Here is a 27,825-nt window from a genome sequence, read left to right as displayed (position 1 = left end):
GGATGTCCTTTGATCAATGGACCATTGAAAGAAGATGTGAACTTTTTGATGTGAATGATGACTGACTTTTCTGAAATCTGTTTGGTCTACTGAGCGAATTAGCACAATGGACAGATAGTTTGATTATTTGTTTTTATCCTCCTTTTTTCATTAATTGAGAGATAGTTTTCATAGTTCATAAGGTCTTTTTCTTATAGTTGGGAGTGCTTAGTCGATAGATATAGTTTTTTTTAAAAACAGTTTTTCATTGGGCTTGTCAGTTAAATGGAAAATGGTGCTGATTTTTCTTCACTAGAGATTACATAGGCATTTTTCTCTTTGTTTAATGTTATTGTTTTGGCATCTTCGGAGATGTTTTTACATTCCTCAGCTTGTTTTTAAGGATTAAGTAGGACTCCACCTTCCGGACATGTAAAACATAGTTTCTTTCTGTCTGCCTTTAATCTCTCCCTTTTCCGACTCAAACTTTAAAATTTCAACTTCATTCAGTCGGATCTGTAGAACAACAGTTATAATTATGTCTACCCTAAGAAGCACCAGAAGGAACCCGGACCCAGGCAACGGAAAGCCTGAAAAAGCTGACGAGTTCTCGGAGGAACCCCCTTGGGTGAAGAGATTAGTCTCAAATCAGCTGTATCGGCACTGAAATAACTCAACTAAAAGAGAAATTTGAGGAAAGAATTGACTCTCTGAGCCTCGATCTTAGTCGAAATGCGGCTGACCTTTCTTCTCGTTTGGAAAAGGCTCAACAACCAATCGTCGATCTGGAAGCTCGGTCGCGTCGGAATATCCGAATTGTTGGATTAAAAGAAAAATCAGAAAGTGCCGACACACTGGATTATTTTGCCAAAACGTTTGTCTCTATTTCCGGAGGCTTGTTCACAGCCGCCGGAGACTGAAATGGCTCAAAGACTCTCTTGGACCAAGGTAAAAACAGGCATATTGTTGTGTGTTTTCTTCGTTTTAGAGACAAAGACTGCATTATTAAGCTCGCAAGAAAACAAAGGTTGTTTCAATTTCAAAGTTCGGAGATTCGCTTTTTTGAAGATTTTCCACGTGAAATTGTTAAGAAGCGTGCTGGATTTGCTCCGGTCATGTGTTCAGTTTATCAAAACAATCTCTACCCATCGCTCCAATACCCAGCTAAATCAAGGCTTGTTGTCAAAAATTCTGGGGTTGGTATTTTTGATGAGACAGCCGAAGCATTGCGTTTTATTAACTCTCTGCCTGACGAGTCTGAAGCATGAAGTTTGAATGATTTACAACCGTTTGATTGTCTCACGACTTGAGGAGTGATGAAATGGGAAGATTTGATGGTTATAGAAAGTCTTTACCTAAAAATGTATTTTTATCTCTGAAAAAGACTGGTTTGGATGGTTTTAACCTCAAAAGACAAAGCGGGTGAACTGTTGAAAGACTGTAGATAATTTTGAACCATCTAGAATTTTTTCTCTGTAGCATTTAAATGAACTAGTTGTTTTTTTGTTCCGTATGCTTTTGTAAAGATCTTATAAGTAATTATCTGGATTTCCTTAACGTTTTAAAGATAGATTGGATAATTTAAAGATGGCGATTGTTTTTCTTTTGTGCAAATATTTCCAGAATTATTTTGGTTGTGTTTTTTTCCCTTATCTAATGTTATGAAGATTACTCTCAAAATTGAAGGTCTTTTTTTTACAAAAAAACACTGTTCCTCCCAACTTAATTATATTGAGTTATATGTCAACTGGAACGAGATTATGTCCAGTAGAGGCAGACAGAGATTACTTTTTTCATTTTTACTTTTTATTCAGGTAGGTGGAGTTTATATTCACTTTTTTATGCTTTCTTTGGGGCTTGCGTCGATTGATATCGACTTATTTCCGGGCTTTGTAGTTTGGGTGGGTTTTTTTCTTTTTTTATCCCCATTATGGAATTCCGGAGTGTACACAAATTATTATTATTGCAGTTGTTTATCTCCGCCATTTTCAACTACCTTATCCTGACATGCGTCTAACTATTTTTAGATACAAAGTCTCATGATGATATCTAAACAGTTAAGTGCTTTAAGTTGGAATGTCCGTGTTTGGAATCATCCTATTAAGCACAAGAAAACATTTAAAACTATTAACTGATTCCAACCTGAAATAACCTGACGCATATCAGGTTATGTGATAAAAATCGATTTTTAAAATTTCGGAAGGATTCTCAGTTTCATGCAAACTCTCAGAGTAAAATTAGAGGTGTCTCTATTGTTATTGATTCCAATATTCCTTTTAATCATGAGGATATTTTAGCCGATATTAATGGTAGATTTTTGATTGTTAAAAGAATAATTTTTAATAGGAAAATGATTTTGGTTAATATTTATGGACCAAATGTTGATGATCCCTTATTTTTTAAAGATGTTTTTGCTCTGTTACCTGATCTAAATGAACATATGTTATTAATGGGGGTGAATTTAATACTTGTTTAAATCCTTTAATAGATAAGTCATTACCCAAACATCAACTCCCTAATCGTTCTGCATCACTTATTAATTCCTTTTTAATTAATTACGGCTTAATTGAAATTTGGAGGCATATGCATCCTAGATATAGAGAATACTTTTTCTCTCACATGTTCATAATAAATATTCGAGAATCGACTATTTTATAGTCGACCCTCGACTTCTACTTAATGTTCAGAAATGTGAACATGATGCAATTGTTATCTCTGATCATGCCCCTTTAAACCTAATATTTGAACTGAAAGATGTTTCTTCTACCAGAACACTTGTAACAAAGTTCAGAATTTGTTGTGTTTATTGAAACTCAGATAAAAGTTTTTTCTCTCTAATAATACAGGAAATGTCTCAAAGTTAGTAACCTGGGATACATTAAAAGCCTATCTACATGGTCAGATTATTTCGTATATAACTAAACTGAAGAAACAGACAAGAATGGAATTAGATAAAATCAATGAAACCTCTGCAAATGTTGTTTTGTTTAAGAGTGGAATTACAAACACAATATAATTTGTTATAATTATAATTTGTTATAAATATAATTATATATTCGATATCCTATTGAAGGATATTTGTTTAAATTGAAAAGTCAATTTTATATTTTTGTGGAGAAAAATAATAAGCTCTTAGCTTCCCAACTAAGAGCAGCTAGAGCTAAAAGACAAATTTTAAAGATTCGAAAAAATATTGGAGATATAGCAAGTAACCATGAAGACATCAATAATATTTTTCAGGATTTTTATTCTGATCTTTATAGATCTCAATTTCCTGCAGATTCCTCCAAAATGGAGGCTTTTTTACATAAGATTAAATTTCCTCAAATTTCTGTTGAAGAACAACAGATGCTTGATGCTCCAATTACTGAGCATGAAATTCAGAAAGTTATGTTATTAATACAATCAGGTAAAGCTCCTGGACTTGATGGTTATTCGGTAGGATTTTACAAAAAATTTGAAAGATTACTTTCTCCGTATCTTTTGGAAATATTTCATGAATCTTTTGTGAAGGGTAGTTTACCTTCTTCCTTTTATGAAGCCTCTATTTCCTTAATCCTTAAGAAAGATAAAGATCCTGTTGAATGTTCATCATATAGACCTAGTTCCCTGTTAAATGTGGATGCAAAAATTCTCTCTAAGATAATGGCCAACTGCTTGGAAAATGTTTTAACTAAAATCATCTCTATGGATTAGACAGGCTTTATTAAAGGCCATTACTCTTTCTCCAATGTTCGGAGATTGATGAACATTATATATTCATCATTATCTAAGGAACCCCAATGTGTTATTTCTCTTGATGCAGAAAAGGCATTTGATAGAGTTGAGTGGTCATATTTGTTTAAAGTATAAGAAAAATTTGGTTTTGGTAATAATTTCAATAGGTGGATTCCAATGATTTATAAGAATCCTGTTGCCACAGTTATTACTAATAATTTCAGGTCCTCTTTTTTCTCACTTTCATGTGGTACTAGACAGGGATGTCCATTAAGCCCTTTATTATTTAATCTCGTACTGGAGCCTTTGGCCAGAACACTCCGCGAAGCCAAAAATATTTATGGTATTTCTATGAATGGAACCATACATAATATTTCTCTTTACACAGATGATCATTTGATTTTTATTTCAAACCCTGAGGAATCAATTCCTAATCTTTTGTAAACACTAATAGATTTTGGTAAATTTTCAGGATATAAAGTTAATTTGAATAAAAGTGAATTGTTTCCATTATCTGCCCCTGTTTTTTATATAATGATATTCCATTTAGAATTGTTAATTCTTTTAAATATTTAGGTATTATAATTACTAAAGAATATAAAGATCTTTATAAAGCTAATGTAGTTCCTTTAGAAGTAGAACTTTTGATTCTCAATTCAATTTTGAGACAAGTTGGGGCTCTTTTGCCAAATATTATCATTTAATTTGAATTAATTTATATGGTTTCCTTCCAGTCTTATTCTATATAAACATGAACTGGTGGTTGATGATTCTTTCTCTTTATATATATGGATGATGGAAAGACGTATTTCTTCAGGGGTTGATTCCTAATGGGTTTTTTCCCCACTTTTTTGCAGTTAGTGTTTTTTTTAGTTAGTAGGGATTCTCTTTTTTTCCTTTTTTTCCTTACATAGAAATTATTTTTTTTCAATTTCATGTATTACAATTAGCTTTTTCTCTCTTCAGCTTTATTAACCATATAACAATTACAGAATGGAAACAGGCCAACCTGGCCCTTCTAGTCCATGCCAAACGCTTACTCTCACCTAGTCCCACTGACCTGCACTCAGCCCATAACCCTCCATTCCTTTCCTGTCCATATACTTATCCAATTTTACTTTAAATGACAATATCGAACCTACCTCTACCACTTCTACTAGACGCTCATTCCACACAGCTACCACTCTCTGAGTAAAGAAGTTCCTCCTCGTGTTACCCTTAAACTTTTGCCCCCTAACTCTCAACTCATGTCCTCTTGTTTGAATCTCCCCTACTCTCAATGGAAAAAGCCTATCCATGTCAAATCTATCTATCCCCCTCATAATTTTAAATAAATCTATCAAGTCCCCCCTCAACCTCCTATGCTCCAAAGAATAAAGAACTAACTTGTTCAACCTTTCCCTGTAATTTAGGTGCTGTAACTTAGATTCTAGTAAATTTTCTCTGTACTCTCTCTATTTTGTTGATATCTTTCCTATAATTCGGTGACCAGAACTGTACACAAAACTCCAAAATTGGCCTTACCAATGCCTTTTTTAAAATTGAGTTTTCAAATGGTTACAGAAAGAAAAAAGAAAAAAATTATCAACCCTTCCCCCCCTCCCCTTAACCCCTTCCCCCTTAACATATCCCTATAGAAAGAGAAAAAAAAGAGAGAGAAAAGAAAAAAGAAAGAAAGAAAGAATGCCTGGATATCGGAAGATCCCCACATGCTCCACGGAGTTAATAATAGCTTTAGTATATATATTTATTTCTTTCCCCAGATAACCAGTAATTTTATCTTCGGAGCACCTATATATTTAATCCTATCTTTTGTAAATTAGGGCGCCAAATTTTCAGAAATATTTCATATTTATCTCTTAAATTATAAGTAATGTTTTCAAGTGGAATGCAGCTGAAAATTTCATTCTTCCAACGATCTATACTTAAGTATGAGTCCGATTTCCAAGTAACTGCTATAGCATTTTTGGCTACTGCCAATGCAATTTTTATAAATTCTTTCTGATATTTGTTCAATTTGGGTTTCGGTTTTATCCCTTCAATATCGCCTAGTAAAAATAATATTGGGTTATGTGGAAGTTGTATTCCAATAATTTGTTCCAGTAAAACTCTTAAATTTGTCCAAAAAGGTTGAATTTTAAAACAAGACCAAGTAGAATGTAAAAAAGTACCAGTTTCTTGATTACATCAGAAACATTGATCAGATAAATTTGGGTTTAATTTATTTATTTTATGTGGTGTAATATATAATTGATGTAAAAAATTATATTGCACTGATCTTAACTGGACATTTGTTGTATTTATCATACTGTCAAGACATAGTCTTGACCAAATTGTTTCTTCAATTTTAATATTCAAATCAGTTTCCCATTTTTGTCTTGACTTATGAATTCCTTTTTGAATCAAACTATACATACAAGAAATATATTTTTTAATATTTCCTTTTTGAATTAAAGTTTCTATTTCATTAGGTTTTGGCAATAACATTGTTTGACCCAGTTTATCTCTTAAATAAGCCCTTAATTGGAAATAACAGAAAAAGTGTTATTTGGTATTTTATATTTATTCTTCAATTAATCAAATGACATCAATATACCTCCTTCAAAACAGTCTCCTATATATCTAATCCCTTTTTGAAATTAGTTGTATAAAAGTTGGTTATCATTGTAAAAGGAATAAGTTTATTTTGAATTAAAGGTCTCTTTGCTGATAAAGATTTCTTTATCTCATCGTCAACATTTATCTTAGTCCATAAATCAATCAAATGTTTTAATATAGGAGATTCTTTCTTTTCCCATATCCATTTAGATTCCCACTTATATATAAAATCTTCTGGTATATTTTTTCCTATTTTATCTAGTTCTATTCTAATCCATGCCGGCTTATCTTCATCAAAAAAAGATGCAATAAATCTAAGTTGATTTACTTTATAATAATTCTTAAAGTTTGGAAGTTGTAAACCTCCTAGGTCAAATTTCCATGTCAATTTTTCCAACGATATTCTTGACATCTTACCTTTCCAAAGGAACTTCCTCACACATTTATTTAACTCTTGAAAAAACTTCTGCGGTAATTGTATTGGTAGTATTTTGAATAAATATTGTAATCTAGGGAATATATTCATTTTTACAGCATTTACTCTACTTACTAATGTTATTGGTAACAGCATCCATTTATCAAGATCTTCTTGAATTTTTTCAATAATGGTAAGTAATTTAATTTATATAAATTCTTTATATCATTACCAACTCTCATACCTAAATATTTCATACCATTTATCGGCCATCTAAATTGAGTTATTAATCAACATTGACTATAATCTCCTTTAGTAAGGGGTAAAATTTCACTTTTATCCCAATTTATTTTATAACCTGATATTTTCCCATATACTTCCAATCTAGAAGATAATTTACGCAATGAATACAATGGGTTTGTTAAATAAAGCAGAATATCATCAGCAAATAAGTTAATCTTGTATTCCTCTTGGTTAACTCTGAAACCCATAATATCTGGGTCTGTTCTAATTAATTCAGCTAATGGTTCTATTGCCAACACAAATAAAGCAGGTGATAATGGACAACCTTGTCTAGTTGACCTTGTTAACTGAAATGATGTTGAAATTTGACCATTTGTTACTACTTTAGCTTTGGGATTAGTATTTAAGGTTTTAATCGATTTTATAAAAGATACTCCTAATCCATATTTTTCCAATACCTTAAATAAAAAGTCCCATTCCAATCTATCAAATGCTTTTTCTGCATCTAAGGCAACTGCCACACTCATTTCCTCCCTCTTTTGTGCCAAATGAATTATGCTAAGTAACCGGGTTACATTATCTGCTGATTGTCTATTTTTGATCAATCCTGTTTGATCCATATGTACTAATTTTGTTAAGTATTTAGATAATCTATTAGATAAAATCTTTGCTATTATTTTATAGTCCATGTTCAACAAAGAAGTAGGCCTATATGATGTTGGATTTAAAAGATCTCTATCTTTTTTTGGCAATACTATTAAAATAGCTGTCGAAAAAGATTCAGGAAGTTTATGCGTTCTTTCCGCTTGGTGTATTAACTCCATAAAAGGAGGAATTAGTAAATCTTTACACTTTTTGTAAAATTCGGGCAGAAAACAATCTTCTCCTGGGGGATTTATTACTCTGAAGTGATCCTAGAGCTTCTTTGACTTCTTTTAATGTAAAAGGCACATCTAATCCCTTCTGTTTTTCCGAATTCAATTTTGGAAGAATTATTTGTGATAAAAACCTTTCTATCTTGACATTAATATTTTGTGATTCTGATTGATACAGTTCAGAATAAAAATTCTTTAATGTTTCATTAATTTCTAAAGTTTTATAAGTAATTTTATTTACACTTGTTCTAATTGCATTTATCGTTTTGGAAGTTTGGTCTGTTTTTAACTACCAAGCAAGAATTTTGTGTGATCTTTCACCTAGTTCGTAATATCTCTGTTTAGTACTCATAATTGCTTTTTCTGTTCAGTATGTCTGAAGTGTATTATATTGTAACTTCTTGTTAACAAGTTGTCTTCGTTTTTCTTCTGTCATATATCTTTGAGATTCTTTTTCTAATTTTGTAATCTCTTTTTCCAATTGATCTATTTCTACCATATATTCCTTCTTAATTTTAGAAGTGTAACATTATCTGGCCTCTCAAATATGCCTTTATTGCTTCCCATAATATAAATTTATCATCAACTGAATGTAAATTTGTATCTAAAAAAAATCTGCTTTTTCATGAAATCACAAAAATCTTGATGTTTTAATAATATTGAATTAAATCTCCATCTGTAAATTGATTCCTCTTTATCCATCGTTATCATTGTCATTATCAAGGGGGAATGATCTGACAATATTCTTGCTTTATATTCCATATTTTTCACTCTGTCTTGAATATTCGTTGATAATAGAAAAAATCTATCCTTGAATAAGTTTTACATCTATTTGAATAAAATGAATAATCTCTTTCTTTTGGATTAATTCTTCTCCATATATCAATCAAATTAAAATCTTTCATCAATGATAAAGTTAATTTTGCTATTTTTGATTTTGTAACAACCTTTGTTGACCTATCTAAAACTGGGTTTAGACAAAAGTTAAAATCTCCACCTATTAATATTTTGTCATGTGTGTCAGCCAAATTCAAAAAGGCCTCGTATAAGTTTTACATCATTTTCATTTGGTGCATAAATATTCATAAGAGTCCATAGTTCTGAAAAAAATTGACAATATATAATTACATATCTCCCCACCGAATCAATTAATACATTTTGTATTTTAATTGGTAGAGTTTTATTAACCAAAATTGCAACTCCCCTCGCCTTTGAATTAAATGAAGCTGCAATAACATTTCTGACCCAATCTCTCTTTAATTTCTGATGTTCTATCTCTGTTAAGTGTGTTTCTTGTAAAAAAAGCTTTATCTATTTTCATTTTCTTAATGTATGTTAAAATTCTTCTTCTTTTCACCAGTCCATTAAGCCCATTAACGTTAAAACTTAGAAAATTCAGTAAATTAGTCATTATTTTTAACAGGGTTACTCTGATCTATTATAGTACCTAATCTTTCAACTTTCATAGTACCTTGGGGAATCTTTTAAAAATTCTCCATGTTGCTATGTGTCTCCCCCCGATCATCCAGGCAAAGAAAAAGATAGAAGAAAAATAGATTATAAAGAAAAAAGTAACAAAATACCCCCCCTACTAATGTTGTGGATAAAAAAACACAAAATTACCCCCCTCCATTGTATGGGTCATGGCAATCACCATGATTATACACGTGAATCCCATAGCAATCAATCCAAAGTTCCCCCAGCTCCCCCGTAACATAAAAAAATATAAAAAAGAAGAAAAAATAATATCACTATTCTTGATTAATATTTCTCAAATTTTTACCTTTCTCCCTGTGTATCATATAATTAAGAATATATTTAAATATTCTTCTGTCCTTAAATGTCCATCAGTTCCATTCACTGTACCTGTCTTCATCTTTAATCCATTTCACTTTTAAATCTTTGGCTGTGGTTAGCGAATATTTGGGAGTTTTTGTGCAAACTCTTCCGCATCTTGATAATCAGTAAAAGATCTTCTTTGTCCGTCATCCAAAAAAAACATCAAGGTTGCTGGGTGACGCAATATCAATTTATAACCCTTTTCCCATAAAACTTTTTTCGTTGGGTTAAATTCCTTCTTTCTCTTCAAAAGGTCATAACATATCAGGATAGAAAAGAACTGTTTTCCCTTCTATCATCAATGGCCCGTTTCTCTTTCTGGCACGTTGGGCAGCCGCCTTCAGGATCTTTTCTTTATCTTGATATCTTAAGCATTTTATCAAGATTGATCGTGGGTTTTGATCAACTTGAGGTCTTGATCTTAAGGCTCTGTGAGCCCTTTCAATTTCAATTAACTGGGTTCCTTCTTCCATTTCCAAATTTTCCGGGATCCATTTTTGAAAAACATTTATTGGCTCCTCTCCCTCTATACCTTCTTTAAGTCCAACAATCTTAATATTATTTCATCTGCTAAAATTTTCAAGCACGTCCACTTTTTCCAACAACTGTTTTCTTTCTGATGACCAGGCAGAAATATTATCTTCCATTTTATTCATTCTATCATTGATGTCTCCCGTTGTTTCTTCCAAGTTTTTAATTTTCTTAATGATTTTGTCCTGTCTTTTCATCATTTTATCAAACATAATCTTCATATTTTTAAAATCTTTTTATTACTTTTAATGCTTTTAATTCATGCATTATTTGCACCAAAGTTTTTCTTATGTCTCCAGAAAAACTTTCACCTCCAACCTCTTCCTGTTGTTCTTCTTTGTCTCTTCATCTTCGTCTGATTTATCCAGAGAATCTGAATCTATCTCAGATTCACTTTCAGTTCTGATCGTAGCTGGGATTTGTAGTTTAAGTTGCTCGTGTTTGCACATGCCCTTTCCTTCACGCATGCGCAACTCCTGTTGCTCTTTTTTTTTGGAGATGGTTGATGTTGCCGCAGTTTCCTGTTCTGTATCGCCGGAGGTAAAATGCACTTGAGCCCGAGGCTCTTTCATGGCAGCCGGCCTTGATTCTTTTCCAACTTGTGTTGTCTTCAAAGTAGTAGTTATCTTCTGCTTCTGTTTATGAGGCATATCTTGGGACAATCCTGAGTAGTTTATAAGTAACTTTTAGAAAGTATTTACTAACTTTTCTTAACTTAAACATTATTTTACTGGTTTTTTACGGGAGAGCTGGATTTCCACATCTCAATCCTATGTCATCACGTGACATCCCCCAGCCTTACCAATGCCTTGTACAATTTTAACATTACATCCCAACTCCTATACTCAATGCTCTGATTTATAAAGGCCAACATACCAAAAGCTTTCTTCACCACCCTATCCGCATGAGATTCCACCTTCAGGGAACTATGCACCATTATTCCTAGATCACTCTGTTCTACTGCATTCTTCAGTGCCCTACCATTTACCATGTATGACCTATTTGGATTATTCCTACCAAAATGTAGCACTTCACACTTATCAGCATTAAACTCCATCTGCCATCTTTCAGCCCACTCTTCTAACTGGCCTAAATCTCTCTGTAAGCTTTGAAAACCTACTTCATTATCCACAACACCACCTACCTTAGTATCATCTGCATACTTACTAATCCAATTTACCACCCCATCATCCAGATCATTAATGTATATGACAAACAATATTGGTCCCAGAACAGATCCCTGAGGCACACCACTAGTCACCGGCCTCCAACCTGACAAACATTTATCCACCACTACTCTCTGGCATCTCCCATCCAGCCACTGTTGAATCCATTTTACTACTTCAATATTAATACCTGTCGATTGAACCTTCCTAACTAACCTTCCATGTGGAACCTTGTCAAAGGCCTTACTGAAGTCCATATAGACAACACCCACTGCTTTTCCCTCATCAACTTTCCTAGTAACCTCTTCAAAAAATTCAATAAGATTTGTCAAACATGACCTTCTACGCACAAATCCATGTTGATTGTTCCTAATCAGACCTGGTCTATCCAGATAGATATACATACCATCTCTAAGAATACTTTTCATTAACTTACCCACTACTGATGTCAAACTGACAGGCCTATAATTGCTATGTTTACTCTTAAAACCCTTTTTAAACAATGGAACAACATGAGCAATACGCCAATCCTCTGGCACCATCCCTGTATCTAATGACATTTGAAATATTTCTGTCAGAGCCCCTGCTATTTCTACACGAACTTCCCACAAGATCCTAGGGAATATCCTGTCAGGAACTGGAGATTTATTCACTTTTATGTTCCTTAAAAGCACCAGTACTTCCTCCTCTTTAATCGTCATAGCTTCCATAACTTCCCTACTTGTTTTCCTTACCTTACACAATTCAATATCCTTCTCCTTAGTGAATACGGAAGAAAATAAATTGTTCAAAATCTCCCCCATTTCTTTCGGCTCCACACACAGCTGTCCACTCTGATTCTCTAAGGGACCGATTTTATCCCTCACTATCCTTTTGCTATTAATATAACTGTAGAAACCCTTTAGATTTATTTTCATCTTACTTGCCAAAGCAATCTCGTATTTTTTAGCTTTTCTAATTTCTTTCTTAAGATTCTTCTTACATTCTTTATATTCCTTGAGCACCTCATTTACTCCATGCTGCCTACATTTATTGTAGATCTCTCTCTTTTTACAAACCAAGTTTCCAATATCCCTTGAAAACCATGGCTTTCTCAAACTTTTAACCTTTCCTTTCAACCTAACAGGAACATAAAGATTCTGTACCCTCAAAATTTCACCTTGAAATAACCACCATTTCTCTATTACATCCTTCCCATAAAACAAATTGTCTCAATCCACTCCTTCTAAATCCTTTTGCATTTCTTCAAAGTTAGCCTTTCTCTAATCAAAAATCTCAACCCTGGGTCCAGTCCTATCCTCCTCCATAATTATATTGAAACTAATGGGATTGTGATCACTGGACCCGAAGTGCTCCCCAACACATACCTCCGTCACCTGACCTATTTCATTCCCTAACAGGAGATCCAACACTGCCCCTTCTCTAGTTGGTACCTCTATGTATTGCTGCAAAAAACTATCCTGCACACATTTTACAAACTCCAAACCATCCAGCCCTTTTACAGTATGGGCTTCCCAGTCTATGTGTGGAAAATTAAAATCTCCCACAATCACAACCCTGTGCTTACTGCAAATATCTGCTATCTCCTTGCAAATTTACTCCTCCAATTCTCGCTCCCCATTAGGTGGTCTATAATACACCCCTATAAGTGTTACTACACCCTTCCCCTTCCTCAATTCCACCCAAATAGTTTCCTTAGATGAGCCATCTAATCTATCCTGCCAGAGCACTGCTGTAATATTTTCTCTGACAAGCAATGCAACACCTCCCCCTCTTGTCCCTCTGATTCTATCACACCTGAAGCAACGAAATCCAGGAATATTTAGTTGCCAATCACACCCCTCCTGCAACCATGTTTCCCTAATAGCCACATCAATCCATGCTCTCAGCTCATCCACCTTTCTTACAATGCTCCTAGCATTAAATACATTTAAGAAATTTTTATCTCTAACAATACAAAGAACTTTACTGTCTTCTTTTCTTTCCTTCTCCCATACATCTGTTCCTACACTCTGGTTCCCCTCCCCCCTCATATCTAGTTTAAATCCACTGGAGCCTCTCTAGCAAACCTACCTGCAAGAATATTTGTCCCCCTCCAGTTCAAATGTAAACTGTCCCGCTGGAACAGGTTCCACTTTCCCTGGAAAACTGCCTAATTATCTATAAATCTGAAGCCCTCCTTCTTGCACCATGTCTTCAGCCACATGTTGATCTGCACTATCTTACTATTTCTAAATCCACCTGTACATGGCACTGATAGCAATCCTGAAATTGCTATCCTGGTGGTCCTGTCCTTTAACTTGGCACCTAACTCCCTAAACTCACCTTTCAGGACCTCCTCACACTTCCTACCCACGTCATTGGTCCCTACATGGACCACAACATCTGGCTGCTCACCCTCCCTCTTGAGAATACTGAGAACTCGATCCGAGATATCACGGACCCTGGCACCAGGGAGGCAACAGACCATCCGGGATTCTCATTCTCTTCCACAGAACTTCCTATCTGTCCCCCTAACTATCGAATCCCCTATCACTACTGCTCTCCTCTTTTCCCTCCTTCCCTTCTGAGCTGAGGGTCCAGTCTAGGTGCCAGAGATGCAACCACGGTATACTTATTGTTGATGGGAACGGCCACAGGGGTCATCTGCTCTTCCTGTCTATTCCCCTTCCCTCTCCTGACAGTCACCCAGCTACCTGTCTCCTGACTCTTAGGGGTGACTATCTCCCTGAAACTCCTGTCTATTTCTGCCTCTGTCTCCTGAATGATCCAAAGTTCATCCAGCTCCAGCTCCAGTTCCCTAACACGGTTTGTCAGGAGCTGCAGCTGGATGCATCTTCCGCAGGTCTAGTCATCAGGGACAACTGTGCTCGCCCTGACTTCCCACATTCTGCAAACGGAGCACTCGACTGCCCTAACTGCTGCCTCCATTACCTACTCCTAAGCTAATTAGATTAATTGAAGGAGCTTACCTGGCCTTACCTCACCTGGAGTGAAGCTCGTCCTCAGCCTCTGCTCACTTTTTAAATCGCATCACTCATCTCACAGGCTGACTTTCACGCACTTGCGCAGTCGTGTCCCGTTCAAACTGCGCCTCTGCCTGTTCTCGCCGAAGTCTGATTGAGCCAAAGCCGACCCACTCTGTCTCAGTCCACTCCGACGATGGCCACTGTATATGGCGGTCTTTCTTTTTAAACCTTTGGTGTGCTACATCACGCGCCTGTGCAGTCTGGCCTCTTTGCCACGATCAGTTTTAAAAAAACAGCTTCTCTCCGAGCTTCTTTTACCTCTTCTCTCTCTGCCTCTTGCTGCGATTTAAATAATCAAATTGTATATATATCAATTTGTTGAAGTTTTGTATCATTTTATAGCTGTAGAAGATTATGTACCAATAAAAAGATTCTAAAAATGAAAAAATGAAAAAAAATTAAGGATTAAGTATAAACATTTCTTTCTCTGAACTTTTATGTTAGATATAGGGAGCTAGATATTGTACAGAAAAATGGAACAAAGCTGGCCTTTCGGCCCGTGTTGTTTACCTTTCAGTCTAATCAAATGCTTTTGTCCTGCAGAGAACTCGACTCGTCTTTTACAATGAGCCTATTTAGGAGTTTCTTGAATGTCCTTGTTGTGTCTGTCTCTATGACTACCCATGGCAGATCTTCCCATGTACCCACTGGTCTATGAAAAAAAAGCATCTCTGAGATCCCTATACTTTCTTCTGATCATTGTAAAATTGTGCCCTCTTGTGTTAACCCTTTCAGCTGGGAATCTGTTCCATGTTTTAATGATTACCCAGCCTCACCAATGTCCATTGTTCCAGCACAATAATGCTCCGTAAAGTGATGGAAGGCATTAAAGTAAATCGATATTTAAATTGCATATCTATCAGTTAGAAGCAAGGCCTGTAAGTGGGCAGAAGAACCAGTTAACATGACTTGATATGATGGTGTGCTGCTTTGTAGTGTTTGGCTTTTTATATTTAGCAAAATACTTTTTTCCTTTATAGGGCTTTTCTATTTTAGGGCTGTATGTTTTTTGTAACTGGGGGGAGGAATTAAGGAAACTTTTTAAAACCACTATTATAAAATCAGCAGCTTGCAGAGTCTCTCTCTTTTTTAATCTATCTGGATGAATTTCGGCTTTTTTTGCTGAATTTCAGGCTTTTTGGGGTGGTGAGAGGATTGGGGTTAATTTTGATTTATAGGATTAATTGTAAGAGTAATTGTAGTTTCCTTTTTTGTATTTTTTTCCCATTATGGAGTTCCGGAGCATGCATATTTCGTATATGGTTATACATATCACCGCCAGTTTTGATTAGACCGCGCTGGTAAGCATGTATTTATATGTTAAATAAAATAAATATTTTTATGGCAATTAAACAGATAAACATTATAAGTTGGATTGTACTTGGTTAGAATCATCCTATTAAGCAAAAGAAGACTTTTAAAATCATTAATCGATTCCAACCCAATATAATTTTTGCTCAAGAAACGTATATCAAAACGGGCAATCAAAATAGATTTTTTAAAATGTGGAAGGGCCTTCAATTTCACGCTACTTGTCAAAATAAAATAAAGGGTGTATCTTTTTATTAAATCTAATAATTTATTTATCCAAGAAGACATTGTGTCAGATATTAATGGTAGATTTTTAATTGTTAAAGGAACAACTTGTAATAGAAAATTGTTCTGGTTAATTTATATGGACCTAATGCAGATGATCCTTTTTTAAAAAATGTATTTGCTTTTTTGCTGGATTTAAATGAATATATGTTGTTAATGGGTGGTGATTTCAACTGTTGTTTAAATCCTTTGATTGACAAGAGTTCAGCAGCTTCCGAGTTGTTCTGCATCACTTATTAACTCTTTTTTAATTGATTTTGGCCTGGTAGAAATTTGGAGACATTTACATCCTAATGATAGAGATTATTCTTTTTTCTCACATGTTTACAAAAAATATTTGAGAATTGGTTATTTTATAGCTGATCCCTGAGTTTTGTCCAAAGTTCAGAAATGTGAATATGATGCTATAGCTCTCTCAGAGCATGAGCCTTTAAGCTTAGCTTTTGAAATAAATGATGTTGTTATTGCAAATTTACCTTGGTGTTGTCCAGAAAATTCATTACAAAGTCTGGACTTTGTCAGATTTATTGAGACGCAGATAAAAGATTTTTTTCTTTTTAATAATCTGGGAGATGTGTCAAAATTGATTATATGGGATGCATTTAAAGCTTATTTGCATGATCAGATTATCTCCTATTCAGCTAAGTTTAACAGATGAAAACAGAGTTAGATAAGAATTCCGAACAAATTAAAGACTTGGATAATATTTATGCAATCTCTCCTAACATTGATTTATTTAAACAAAGAGCTGAACTCCAATCACAATATAATTTATTATTAACTTATCCTATTGAAAGAAATTTGCTTAAATTGAAAAGTCAATCTTATGTGTTTGGAGATAAAATAGATAGTGAGGGATAAAATTGATCCCTTAGAGAATCAGGGTGGTCAGCTATGTGTGGAGCCGAGGGAGATGGGAGAGATTTTGAACGATTTCTTCTCTTCGGTATTCACTAAGGAGAAGGATATTGAATGTGTAAGGTGTGGGAAACAAGTAAGGAAGTTATGGAACCTATGACGATTAAAGAGGTGGAAGTACTGGCGCTTTTAAGAAATTTAAAAGTGGATAAATCTCCGGATCCTGACAGGTTATTCCCCAGGACCTTGAGGGAAGTTTGCGTAGAAATAGCAGGAGCTCTGACGGAGATCTTTCAGATGTCATTAGAAACGGGGATTGTGCCGGAGGATTGGTGTATTGCTCGTGTGGTTCCATTGTTTAAAAAGTAAGCCTAGCAATTATAGACCTGTCAGTTTGACATCAGTGGTGGGTAAATTAATGGAAAGTATTCTTAGAGATTGTATTTATAATTATCTGAATAGACAGGATCGGATAAGGAGTAGCCAGCATGGATTTGTGCGTGGAAGGTCATGTTTGACAAACCTTATTGAATTTTTTGAAGAAGTTACGAGGAATGTTGATGAGGGTAAGGCAGTGGATGTATTCTATATGGACTTCAGCAAGGCCTTTGACAAAGTTCCACATGGAAGGTTAGTTAAGAAGGTTCAGTCGTTAGGTATTAATGCTGGAGTAATAAAATGGATTCAACAGTGGCTAGATGGGAGATGCCAGAGAGTAGTGGTGGATAATTATTTATCGGGATGGAGGCCGGTGACTAGCGGGGTGCCTCAGGGATCTGTTTTGGGCTCAATGTTGTTTGTAATATACATAAATGATCTGGATGATGGGGTGGTAAATTGGATTAGTAAGTATGCCGATGATACTAAGGTAGGAGGTGTTGTGGATAATGAGGTGGGTTTTCAAAGCTTGCAGGGAGATTTATGCCGGTTAGAAGAATGGGCTGAACTTTGGCAGATGGAGTTTAATGCTGAGAATTGTGAGGTTCTACATTTTGGCAGGAATAATCCAAATAGAACATACAGGGTAAATGGTAGGGCATTGAGGAATGCAGTGGAACAGAGAGATCTAGGAATAACAGTGCATACTTCCCTGAAGGTGGAGTCTCATGTAGATAGGGTGGTGAAGAAGGCTTTTGGAACGCTGGCCTTTATAAATCAGAGCATTGAGTACAGAAGTTGGGATGTAATGTTAAAATTGTACAAGGCATTGGTCAGGCCAAATTTGGAATATTGTGTACAGTTCTGGTCACCGAATTATAGGAAAGATATCAATAAATTAGAGAGAGTGCAGAGACGATTTACTAGGATGTTACCTGGGTTTCAGCAATTAAGTTACAGAGAAAGGTTGAACAAGTTAGGTCTCTATTCATTGGAGCGTAGAAGGTTGAGGGGGGATTTGATCGAGGTATTTAAAATTTTGAGAGGAATAGATAGAGTTGACGTGAATAGGCTGTTTCCATTGTGAGTAGGGGAGATTCAAACGAGAGGACGTGATTTGAGAGGGGGCAAAAGTTTAAGGGAAACACGAGGGGGTATTTCTTTACTCAGAGAGTGATAGCTGTGTGGAATGAGCTTCCTGTAGAAGTAGTAGAGGCCAGTTCAGTTGTGTCATTTAAGGTAAATTTGGATAGATATATGGACAGGAAAGGAGTGGAGGATTATGGGCTGAGTGTGGGTAGGTGGGACTAGGTGAGATTAAGAGTTCGGCACGGACTAGGAGGGCCGAGATGGCTTGTTTCTGTGCTGTGATTGTTATATGGTTATATGGCTTTCTCTACCGTCCCTACTATTCCTGTGGTAGCTCTTATTTGGGGGAAATTTCGTCTTGTGGGTTAAGGAATACTCGTCTGCTAACTTGGCAGTCACAGACAGAGTCTCTGCCTCCTTCTCATCCAAATACATCTTCATACCTTCAGGGATACAACCTTTGAACTGCTCAATCAACATTAGCTATAGCAGTTTGTCATAATCTCCAACAATCCCTTTTGAGGTGCACCAATGCTCACAATAAATTTGCATCTCACGGGCAAACCCTAAATACGTGCGGTCCCAGGGCTTTCTCAAGTTCCGGAACTTCTGCCGGTATGCCTCTGGAACCAATTTGTAACTCCTTAGTATAGCCCTTTTTACTTCATCATAATCTTTAGCCTCATCCATAGCCAATGCCGAATACGCTGAGCCTTCCCCCTAAGTACACTCTGTAACAGAACAGCCCACTTCTCCTTAGGCCAGTCCTGATTCATAGCAACTTTCTCAAAATGGAGGAAGTACCTATCGACATCCATCTCCTCGAATGGGGGTACCAACTTAACCTCCTGACCAATCCTGAACTCCCTGTTTGGGTCTACTGCCTGGCCCTCTACCTGCAATGCCTTAAGCTTTTCCAGCTCAAACTGCCTCTCCTCCTGTTCCTTCTCGGCCTCCAGCTCCAGCCTCCTTACGCGAAGCTCATGCTCCCTCTTCTTTTCCTCTGCCCTTTCCTCTCTCTGCCTTTCAGCTTCTTCCTTCTCCCTTTCTCTCTCTTATCCGGAGTTCATGCTCCCTTTTCTCTTTCTCCTCAGCCAACCTTAATTTTTCCATCTGTAACTGAAGCTCACTCTCAATTGGTTTCGATCTTTGTTGACCGATCTCCTGATTCAGTCCTCGAAGCCCCCATCTTCCTGTGGGTGCACAACACTCGGTCAGTGTCCACTGGTGTGTCTGAGGGGTGTCTCCCCACACCTGTCTTTTATTCCCACTGACGGGGTATCAGCCATCCATCAACTCACAATGACCATGTCCATCAAACTAGGCCACTCCTACTGTCTCCTCAGGAACGTTACCAAGCAAAGTAACGTCCTTGTAGCGAAAGATAAACAATCAGCAAAGAAGCCATAATACATAAATCAACGGTGTGTGTGTCTCTCTCTTATCTGTAGCAGATGTCCCTGCTTCTGTGCTTCATCTCTCTCTCTCATTAGCAGCATAGCAATAACAATAGTTCATAGTTCTCGGGGGGGGGGGAATGGTAAACTCTGCACCCCATTTCCATCAGGTCTGTTCAGCACTCATAGCAACTATTAGTATGAATAGATTTTTGCAAAGGTTAAATATAACTCAAATCTTGACTCAAGATATTGATATATTAGATGCACCTATTAAACAAGAGGAAATAGCCAAGGCTATCTCCTCTATGCAGTTATGGAAAGCTCCGGGACCTGATGGTTATACAGTAGAATTTTACAAGAGTTTTTATGAAATGCTTATATCACATCTTCATCAAACATTTCCTGATTCTATATCCTCTGGGAACCTTCCAAAAACTTTTTGAGGCATTAACTTCATTGATTCCTAAAAAAGGAAAAAACCCACTTTAATGTGTATCCTATAGACCAATTTCTTTATTGAATGTAGATTTTAAAATTCTCTCTAAGATTCTAGCTAATAGATGAGAATATTTTGCCTAATGTTATCTCAAATGATCAAACAGGATTTATTAAAAATAAGTACTCACATTTTAATATTTGAAGAATGTTAAAAATCATTTACTCCCCCTCAGTCAAAGAATCGGAATGTATTGTATCTCTGGATGCAGAGAAAGCCTTTGATAGGGTGGAATGGCCTTACTTATTTCAGGTTTTGAAGAGGTTTAATTTGGGCCCAGGATTTATTTCCTGGATTAAATTGATTTTACCATAGCTGCGGTTATAACTAATAATCAAAAGTCTCCTTATTTTAGATTATATAGAGGAACCCGTCAGGGTTGTCCTCTTAGTCAGTTATTATTTAATTTGGTTTTAGAACCACTTGCTATCACTCTTAGGGATTCTAATTCTGTGCAGGGTATTAAGAGAGTGGATAAATTACATAAGGTTTCATTATATGTGGATGATTTATTAGCTTACACTTCAAACCATAGGAAATCTATTCCTTTTATGCTTTCTATATTTATGGAATTTAGTATTTTCTCTGGTTCTGATTATTCAGATTATTATGATCAAATACCTTTTAATATTGCTAAAAACCATTTCACTTACCTTGGTATCAAAATTACTAAAAATGTTAAAGAGCTACATAAGTATAATTTCTCCCCTCTAATTGAATATACTCAACAAGCACTTTCTAAATGGTTGCCTATGTCGATGTCATTGATAGGTCAAATTAATGCTATAAAAATGGTTATTTTACTGAAATGTTTATATATATTTCAAGCAGTTCCCTCTTTTGCTCCAAAAACATCTTTTGATAAAATAGATTCTATGATTTTGTCCTGTTTGGAATAACAAAAGCTCTAGAGTGAATAAACTTTTATTGCAAAAATCAAAAAAAGATGGAGGACTGGTCTTACCAAACTTTAGATTTTATTATTAGGCAATTAATATTTGTTATATTACTTTTTGGATTTATGATATAGATAACCAGGATTGCCCTCCATGGTTACATTTGGAGGAAAATTTGGTAATGGGGTTTTCTTTAGCTTCTTTATTAGGAGCTCCCCTTCCTTTTTCATTCTCCAGAATAGGTAGACAAGCTCTCAACCCTGTTGTTAAACATACTTTAAAAATCTGGTTTCAGTTTAGTAGATTTTTTGAATTAAATATTTTATTTTACTCTCTGGAAATACTTATTCTATTTTTTTAAACTATCAACTCTGGATAAGACTTTTTTAATATGGAAAACTAAGGGAATAAAAACCTTTTTAGATTTGTTCTGACAGGATTGTTTAATGTCTTTTTCGCAGTTAATGGATAAATGTGACATCTCTAACACATTTTTTTTAGATATTTACAGGTTAGGAATTTTTAATGTGATTTTCTACTGAATAATCCCATGGTCTACTCTTCAAATTTGGCTTATGCTATTTTTCAGCTTAATCCATTTCAAAAACAATTAATAGCTATCATTTATAAACAGTTAATGAATGCTCACATGTCGCCTAATGATAGGGTTCAACGCACTTGGGAAATAGAACTTCAACATTCACTTTCAGATGATCATTGGAGTAAAATTTATTATCTAGTTAATAATTCATCTATCTGTGCATGCCATTCCTTAATTCAGTTCAAGATAGTACACAGGGCCCATATGTCCAAAGATAAATTGGCGCATATTTTTCCTAATATAAGCCCTATTTGTGACAGATGTAATGCAGAGGTGGCTACTCTATCTCATATGTTTTGGTCCTGTGTAAGCTTAAATAATTTTTGGAGGGATGTGTTTAGAATACTATCTAAAGTTATAGATGTGGATGTTCAACGGAGTAATACAGGAAAGATTCTAATCTGTCTACCGTTCTTTATTGGCTCTCGTCAATTATGGCATGTCTAAGCTTGGAGAAAATTAGAAGCCATTCGTTTGATACATCTTTTAATTTTGAGCAAGTCTGGTGACCCTTTATTCAATATTTTCATATGATTTAATTTATTTTTATTTATTTATTTTTCTTTCTTCTCTTTAGGGAAAATCCTTACCTGCGAAGAATCGGAGGTGACCGGAAGGATGTTTTCTCTCCTTCTTTTTCCTCTAATTTTATCCTCAAATGGACTGCCCAATCTTTCCTTTCTTTTATTTTCTTTTTTTTTTGTTTCAATTTAGTTTAGTGGGGTTTTCTTTTCCTTTTATTAATTAAAATTTTCCAACGTTTTCTTTAAGATTTGTTAAGAGGAGTTGTGGTTTTTCGTTGTGGTTTGTGGTTGTGGTTATAACAGCGTAACATTATACCTATCTGATTTTGACAATATATAGTTTTTTTTTGCTGTTTATACATCTTTTGTATTATCTGTTTGCTAAACTTCTCCTCTGATTTGTATATTTTTTTACTGAAAATCAATAAAAAGATTGAAAATGAATGAATGAATGGAAATTTGGATGAAGTGGTCATCTGGAATGGGGGTGATGTGGACAATGGGAATGGGTATGATGTGGACATAGTGAATTGAGGTGACATAGACATCAGAAATTGTGATGATTTGGTCATTTGGTATGTGGACATTGTGAATGGGGATGATGTTGACATTGGAAATGGGTTGATGTGGAAATTGGGAGTGGGGGAATGTGGACATTGGGAATGGGGTGATGTGGACAACGAGAACGTGGGTGATGTTGACATTCAGAAATGTGGTGGTGATGGACATTGGGAATGGGAAATGTTCACAGTGGGATTGGAGCTGATGTTGACACTGGGAATATGGGTGATGTTGGCATTGGTAATGTGGGTTATGTTGACTTTGGGAATGCGGATGATGATGACATTGGGAATGGGGGAATGTGGACATTAGGAATAGGGTGATGTTGACAGTGGGAATGGGTTTGATGTTGATGTTGACAGTGGGTATGATGTGGACATAATGAATTGTAATGATGTGGTCGTTGTGAATTGTGATGATTTGGTCATTTGGTATGGGGATGATGTGGATATTGGGAATGGGTGTGATGAACAAATTCTGAATGATAGTCATGTGGGCATTCAGAATGGAGATGATGCAGACATTTGTTATGGGGATAAAGGGGACATTGGGAACGGGGGTGATGTGGACATCGGGAATTGTGAATGTGCACATTGGGAATGGCGATGATGTTGACACTGGGAATAGGTGTGATGTTGACATTGGGAATGGGGTTTGATGTGGACACTGGGAATGGGGTGATGTCGATATTGGGAATAGGGAATGTTCACATTGGGATTGGAGCTGATGTTGACACTGGGAATACGGGTGATATTGGCATTGGGTATGTGGATTACACTGACTTTGCGAATGGGGATGATGTTGTCATTGGGAATGGGGAAAGTGGACATTGGGAATGGTATGATGTGGACAATGAGAATGTAGGTGACGTTGACATTGGGAATGGGGAATGTTCACATTGGGACTGGAGCTGATGTTGACACTGGGAATATGGGTGATATTGCCATTGGGTATGTGGATTACATTGACTTTGCGATTGGGGGTAATCTACTTCCAGATCAGCTCCATTCCCAATGTCAACATCACCCCCAATCCCAATGTCTTCATTCCCCCATTCCCAATGTCAACATGATCTGAATTCCAAAAGTCAACCTAATCCACATTACCAATGCCAACATCACCCCTATCCCAGTGTCAACATCAGCTCCGATCCCAATGTGCACATTCCCCATTCCCAATGTCCACATCACCCCATTCCCAAAGTCAATGTAATCCACATTCCCAATGCCAATATCACCCGTATTCCCAGTGTCAACAACATCTCCAATCCCAATGTGCACATTCCCCATTCCCAATGTCTACATCACCCACATTCTTGTTGTCCACATCACCTCCATTCCCAATGACCACATCATCTCAATTTCCAAATTCCATATCACTGCCATTCACTATGTCCACAGCACCCCCATTCCAAATGCCACATCTTCCCCATTCCCAATGCCACATCATCCCCATTCCCAATGTACACATCACACCCATTCCAAAAGTCCACATTCCCCACTCACAATGTCCACATCACCCCCAATCCCAATGTCCACCTTATCCCCATACCCAATGTCCGTATCATCCCCATATTCAATCTCCACATGACTACCATTCAGAATTTGTTCATCACATCCATCTCCAATGGCCATATCATCCGAAGTCCCAATGTAAACATCAACTACATTCCCAATGACAACATCACCCCGCTCCCAAAGTCCACATCTCCCCTATTCCCAGTGTCCACATCATCTCCATTCCCAATGTGCATATGCACTATTCCTAATGTCCACATCACTCCCATTTGCAATGTTCTCATCATTCCAGTTCCTAATGTCTATATCATCCCAATTCTCAACGTCCACATCTCACCTATTCCCAGTGTCAATATCATCTCCATTCCCAATGTGCACCTTCCCCATTCCCAATGTCCACATCACCCCGTTCCCAATGTCCACGTTATCCCTGTATCCAATGTCCGCATCATCCCGATTCCCAATGTCCACATGACCATCATTCAGAATTTGTTCATCACACCCAACCCCAATAGACAAATCATCCCAATTCACAATGTCCACATCATACCCATTCCCGATGCCAAATCATCCCCATTTCCAATGTCCACATCACCCCATTCCAAATAACCACATTCCCCATTCACAATATTCACATCATACCCATTCTCTTTTTTTTTGTAATTTTTTTTTATTGAAGTTCATCATCAAACAAACATTTCCATAAGATGTATTTCAGACGTGGTACATATATATCATATAATCATATATTTCACAAATCTCTACAAAGTATTTATCTGAGGTATACACTTATAGAAAAGAGTGGAAAGAAAAAACAAGCAAAAGGAAATAACTATGTACAAGTAGGGAGTGATCTTTTTTTTACAACAGATTCATTGATTTGTGAGAATAAAATCAGGCCTATGAGGCATTATGTAGTTAAACCATTTTTCCCAGTATGATTCAAATTGTTCCACCTTATGATTAACAGATGCTGTTATCTTCAGGAATGGGGATGATGTTGAAATTGGGAATGGGGGTGATGTGGACATTGGGAATGGGGAATGTTCACATTGAGATTGGAGCTGATGTTGACACTGGGAATACGGGTGATATTGGCATTGGTAATGACTTTGGGAATGCAGATGATGTGGACATTGGGAATGGGGTGATGCGGACAACGAGAATGTGGGTGATGCAGACAACGAGAATGTGGATGATGTGGACGTTGGGAATTGGGATGATTTGGTCATTTGGTATGGGGAAGATGTGGACATTGGAAATGGGTGTGATGTGGACATAGTGAATGGGGATGATGTGGACATTGGGAATGGGTGTGATGTGGACATAGTGAATGGGGATGATGTGGACATTTCGAAAAGGGGTGTGATGGATATTGGGAATGGGGAATGTTGCCATTGAGAATAGGGTGATGTTGACACTGGGAATAGGGGTGATGTTGGCATTGAGAATGTGTGTGATGTGGACATTGTGAATGGGGATGATGTGGACATTTGGAATGGGGTGTTATGGATATTGGGAATGGGGAATGTGCACTTTGAGAATAGGGTGATGTTGACAGTGGGACTCTGACGGAGATCTTTAAGATGTCATTAGAAACGGGGATTGTGCAGGAGGATTGGCGTATTGCTCATGTGGTTCCATTGTTTAAAAAGGGTTCTAGAAGTAAGCCTAGCAATTATAGACCTGTCAGTTTGACATCAGTGGTGGGTAAATTAATGGAAAGTATTCTTAGAGATAGTATTTATAATTATCTGGATAGACAGGATCTGATTAGGAGTAGCCAGCATGGATTTGTGCGTGGAAGGTCATGTTTGACAAACCTTATTGAATTTTTTGAAGAAGTTACGAGGAATGTTGACAAGGGTAAGGCAGTGGATGTAGTCTATATGGACTTCAGCAAGGCCTTTGACAAAGTTCCACATGGAAGGTTAGTTAAGAAGGTTCAGTCGTTAGGTATTAATGCTGGAGTAATAAAATGGATTCAACAGTGGCTAGATGGGAGATGCCAGAGAGTAGTGGTGGAGAATTGTTTATCGGGATGGAGGCCAGTGACTAGCGGGGTGCCTCAGGGATCTGTTTTGGGCCCAATGTTGTTTGTAATATACATAAATGATCTGGATGATGGGGTGGTAAATTGGATTAGTAAGCATGCCGATGATACTAAGGTAGGAGGTGTTGTGGATAATGAGGTGGGTTTTCAAAGCTTGCAGGGAGATTTATGCCGGTTAGAAGAATGGGCTGAACGTTGGCAGATGGAGTTTAATGCTGAGAAATGTGAGGTTCTACATTTTGGCAGGAATAGTCCAAATAGAACATACAGGGTAAATGGTAAGGCATTGAGGAATGCAGTGGAACAGAGAGATCTAGGAATAACAGTGCACAGTTCCCTGAAGGTGGAGTCTCATGTAGATAGGGTGGTGAAGAAGGCTTTTGGAATGCTGGCCTTTATAAATCAAAACATTGAGTACAGAAGTTGGGATGTAATGTTAAAATTGTACAAGGCATTGGTCAGGCCAAATTTGGAATATTGTGTACAGTTCTGATCACCGAATTATAGGAAAGATATCAATAAATTAGAGAGAGTGCAGAGACGATTTACTAGGATGTTAACTGGGTTTCAGCACTTAAGTTACAGAGGAAGGTTGAACAAGTTAGGTCTCTATTCATTGGAGCGTAGAAGGTTGAGGGGGGATTTGATCGAGGTACTTAAAATGTTGAGAGGGATAGATAGAGTTGACGTGAATAGACTGTTTCCATTGAGAGTAGGGGAGATTCAAACGAGAGGACATGATTTGAGAGTTAGGGGGCAGAAGTTTAAGGGAAACACGAGAGGGTATTTCTTTACTCAGAGAGTGATAGCTGTATGGAATGAGCTTCCTGTCGAAGTAGTAGAGGCCAGTTCAGTTGTGTCATTTAAGGTAAAATTGGATAGGTATATTGACAGGAAAGGAGTGGAGGGTTATGGGCTGAGTGCGGGTAGGTGGGACTAGGTGAGATTAAGAGTTCGGCACGGACTAGGAGGGCTGAGATGGGCTGTTTCAGTGCTGTAATTGTTATATGGAATAGGGGTGATGTTGGCATTTGGAATGTGGATTACATTGACTTTGGGAATGGTGGTGATGTGGACATTGGGAATGGGGCGACGTGGACATCGAGAATGTGGATGATGTTGAAATTGGGAATGGGGGTTATGTGGACATTGGGAATGGGGAATGTGGACATTGGAAATGGGGGTGATGTTGACATTGGGAATGAGGATGAGGTGGAATTTGGGAATGGGGGTGATGCGGACATTGGGAATGAGGATGAGGTGGAAATTGGGAATGGGGGTTATGTGGCATTGGAAATTGGGGTGATGAGGACATAGTGAGTGGTGGTGATGTGAACTTTGGGAATGGGTATGATGTGGACATTGTGAATTGGGATGATTTGGACATTGGGAAAGGGAGTGATGTGGACATTGGGAATAGGAATGATATTGACACTGGGAATGGGGTGAAATTGGGAATTGAGG

General features: G+C 36.7%; 1 long non-coding RNA gene across 1 annotated transcript; it reads left to right on the top strand.

The window, feature by feature from the left end:
* Nucleotides 1-706: 706 nt before the first annotated feature.
* LOC132396274 (uncharacterized) lies at nucleotides 707-22,637 on the top strand. Its single transcript, XR_009512928.1, has 3 exons — nucleotides 707-927; nucleotides 15,628-15,693; nucleotides 22,284-22,637. It is a non-coding gene; the product is annotated as an uncharacterized LOC132396274 (long non-coding RNA).
* Nucleotides 22,638-27,825: the final 5,188 nt, after the last annotated feature.

The sequence above is a fragment of the Hypanus sabinus genome, chromosome 7 (assembly GCF_030144855.1).
Source record: "Hypanus sabinus isolate sHypSab1 chromosome 7, sHypSab1.hap1, whole genome shotgun sequence".
Lineage (NCBI taxonomy): Eukaryota > Metazoa > Chordata > Chondrichthyes > Myliobatiformes > Dasyatidae > Hypanus > Hypanus sabinus.
Note: the sequence above shows the minus strand (reverse complement) of the source record. Positions and strands in the feature narration are given on the sequence as shown.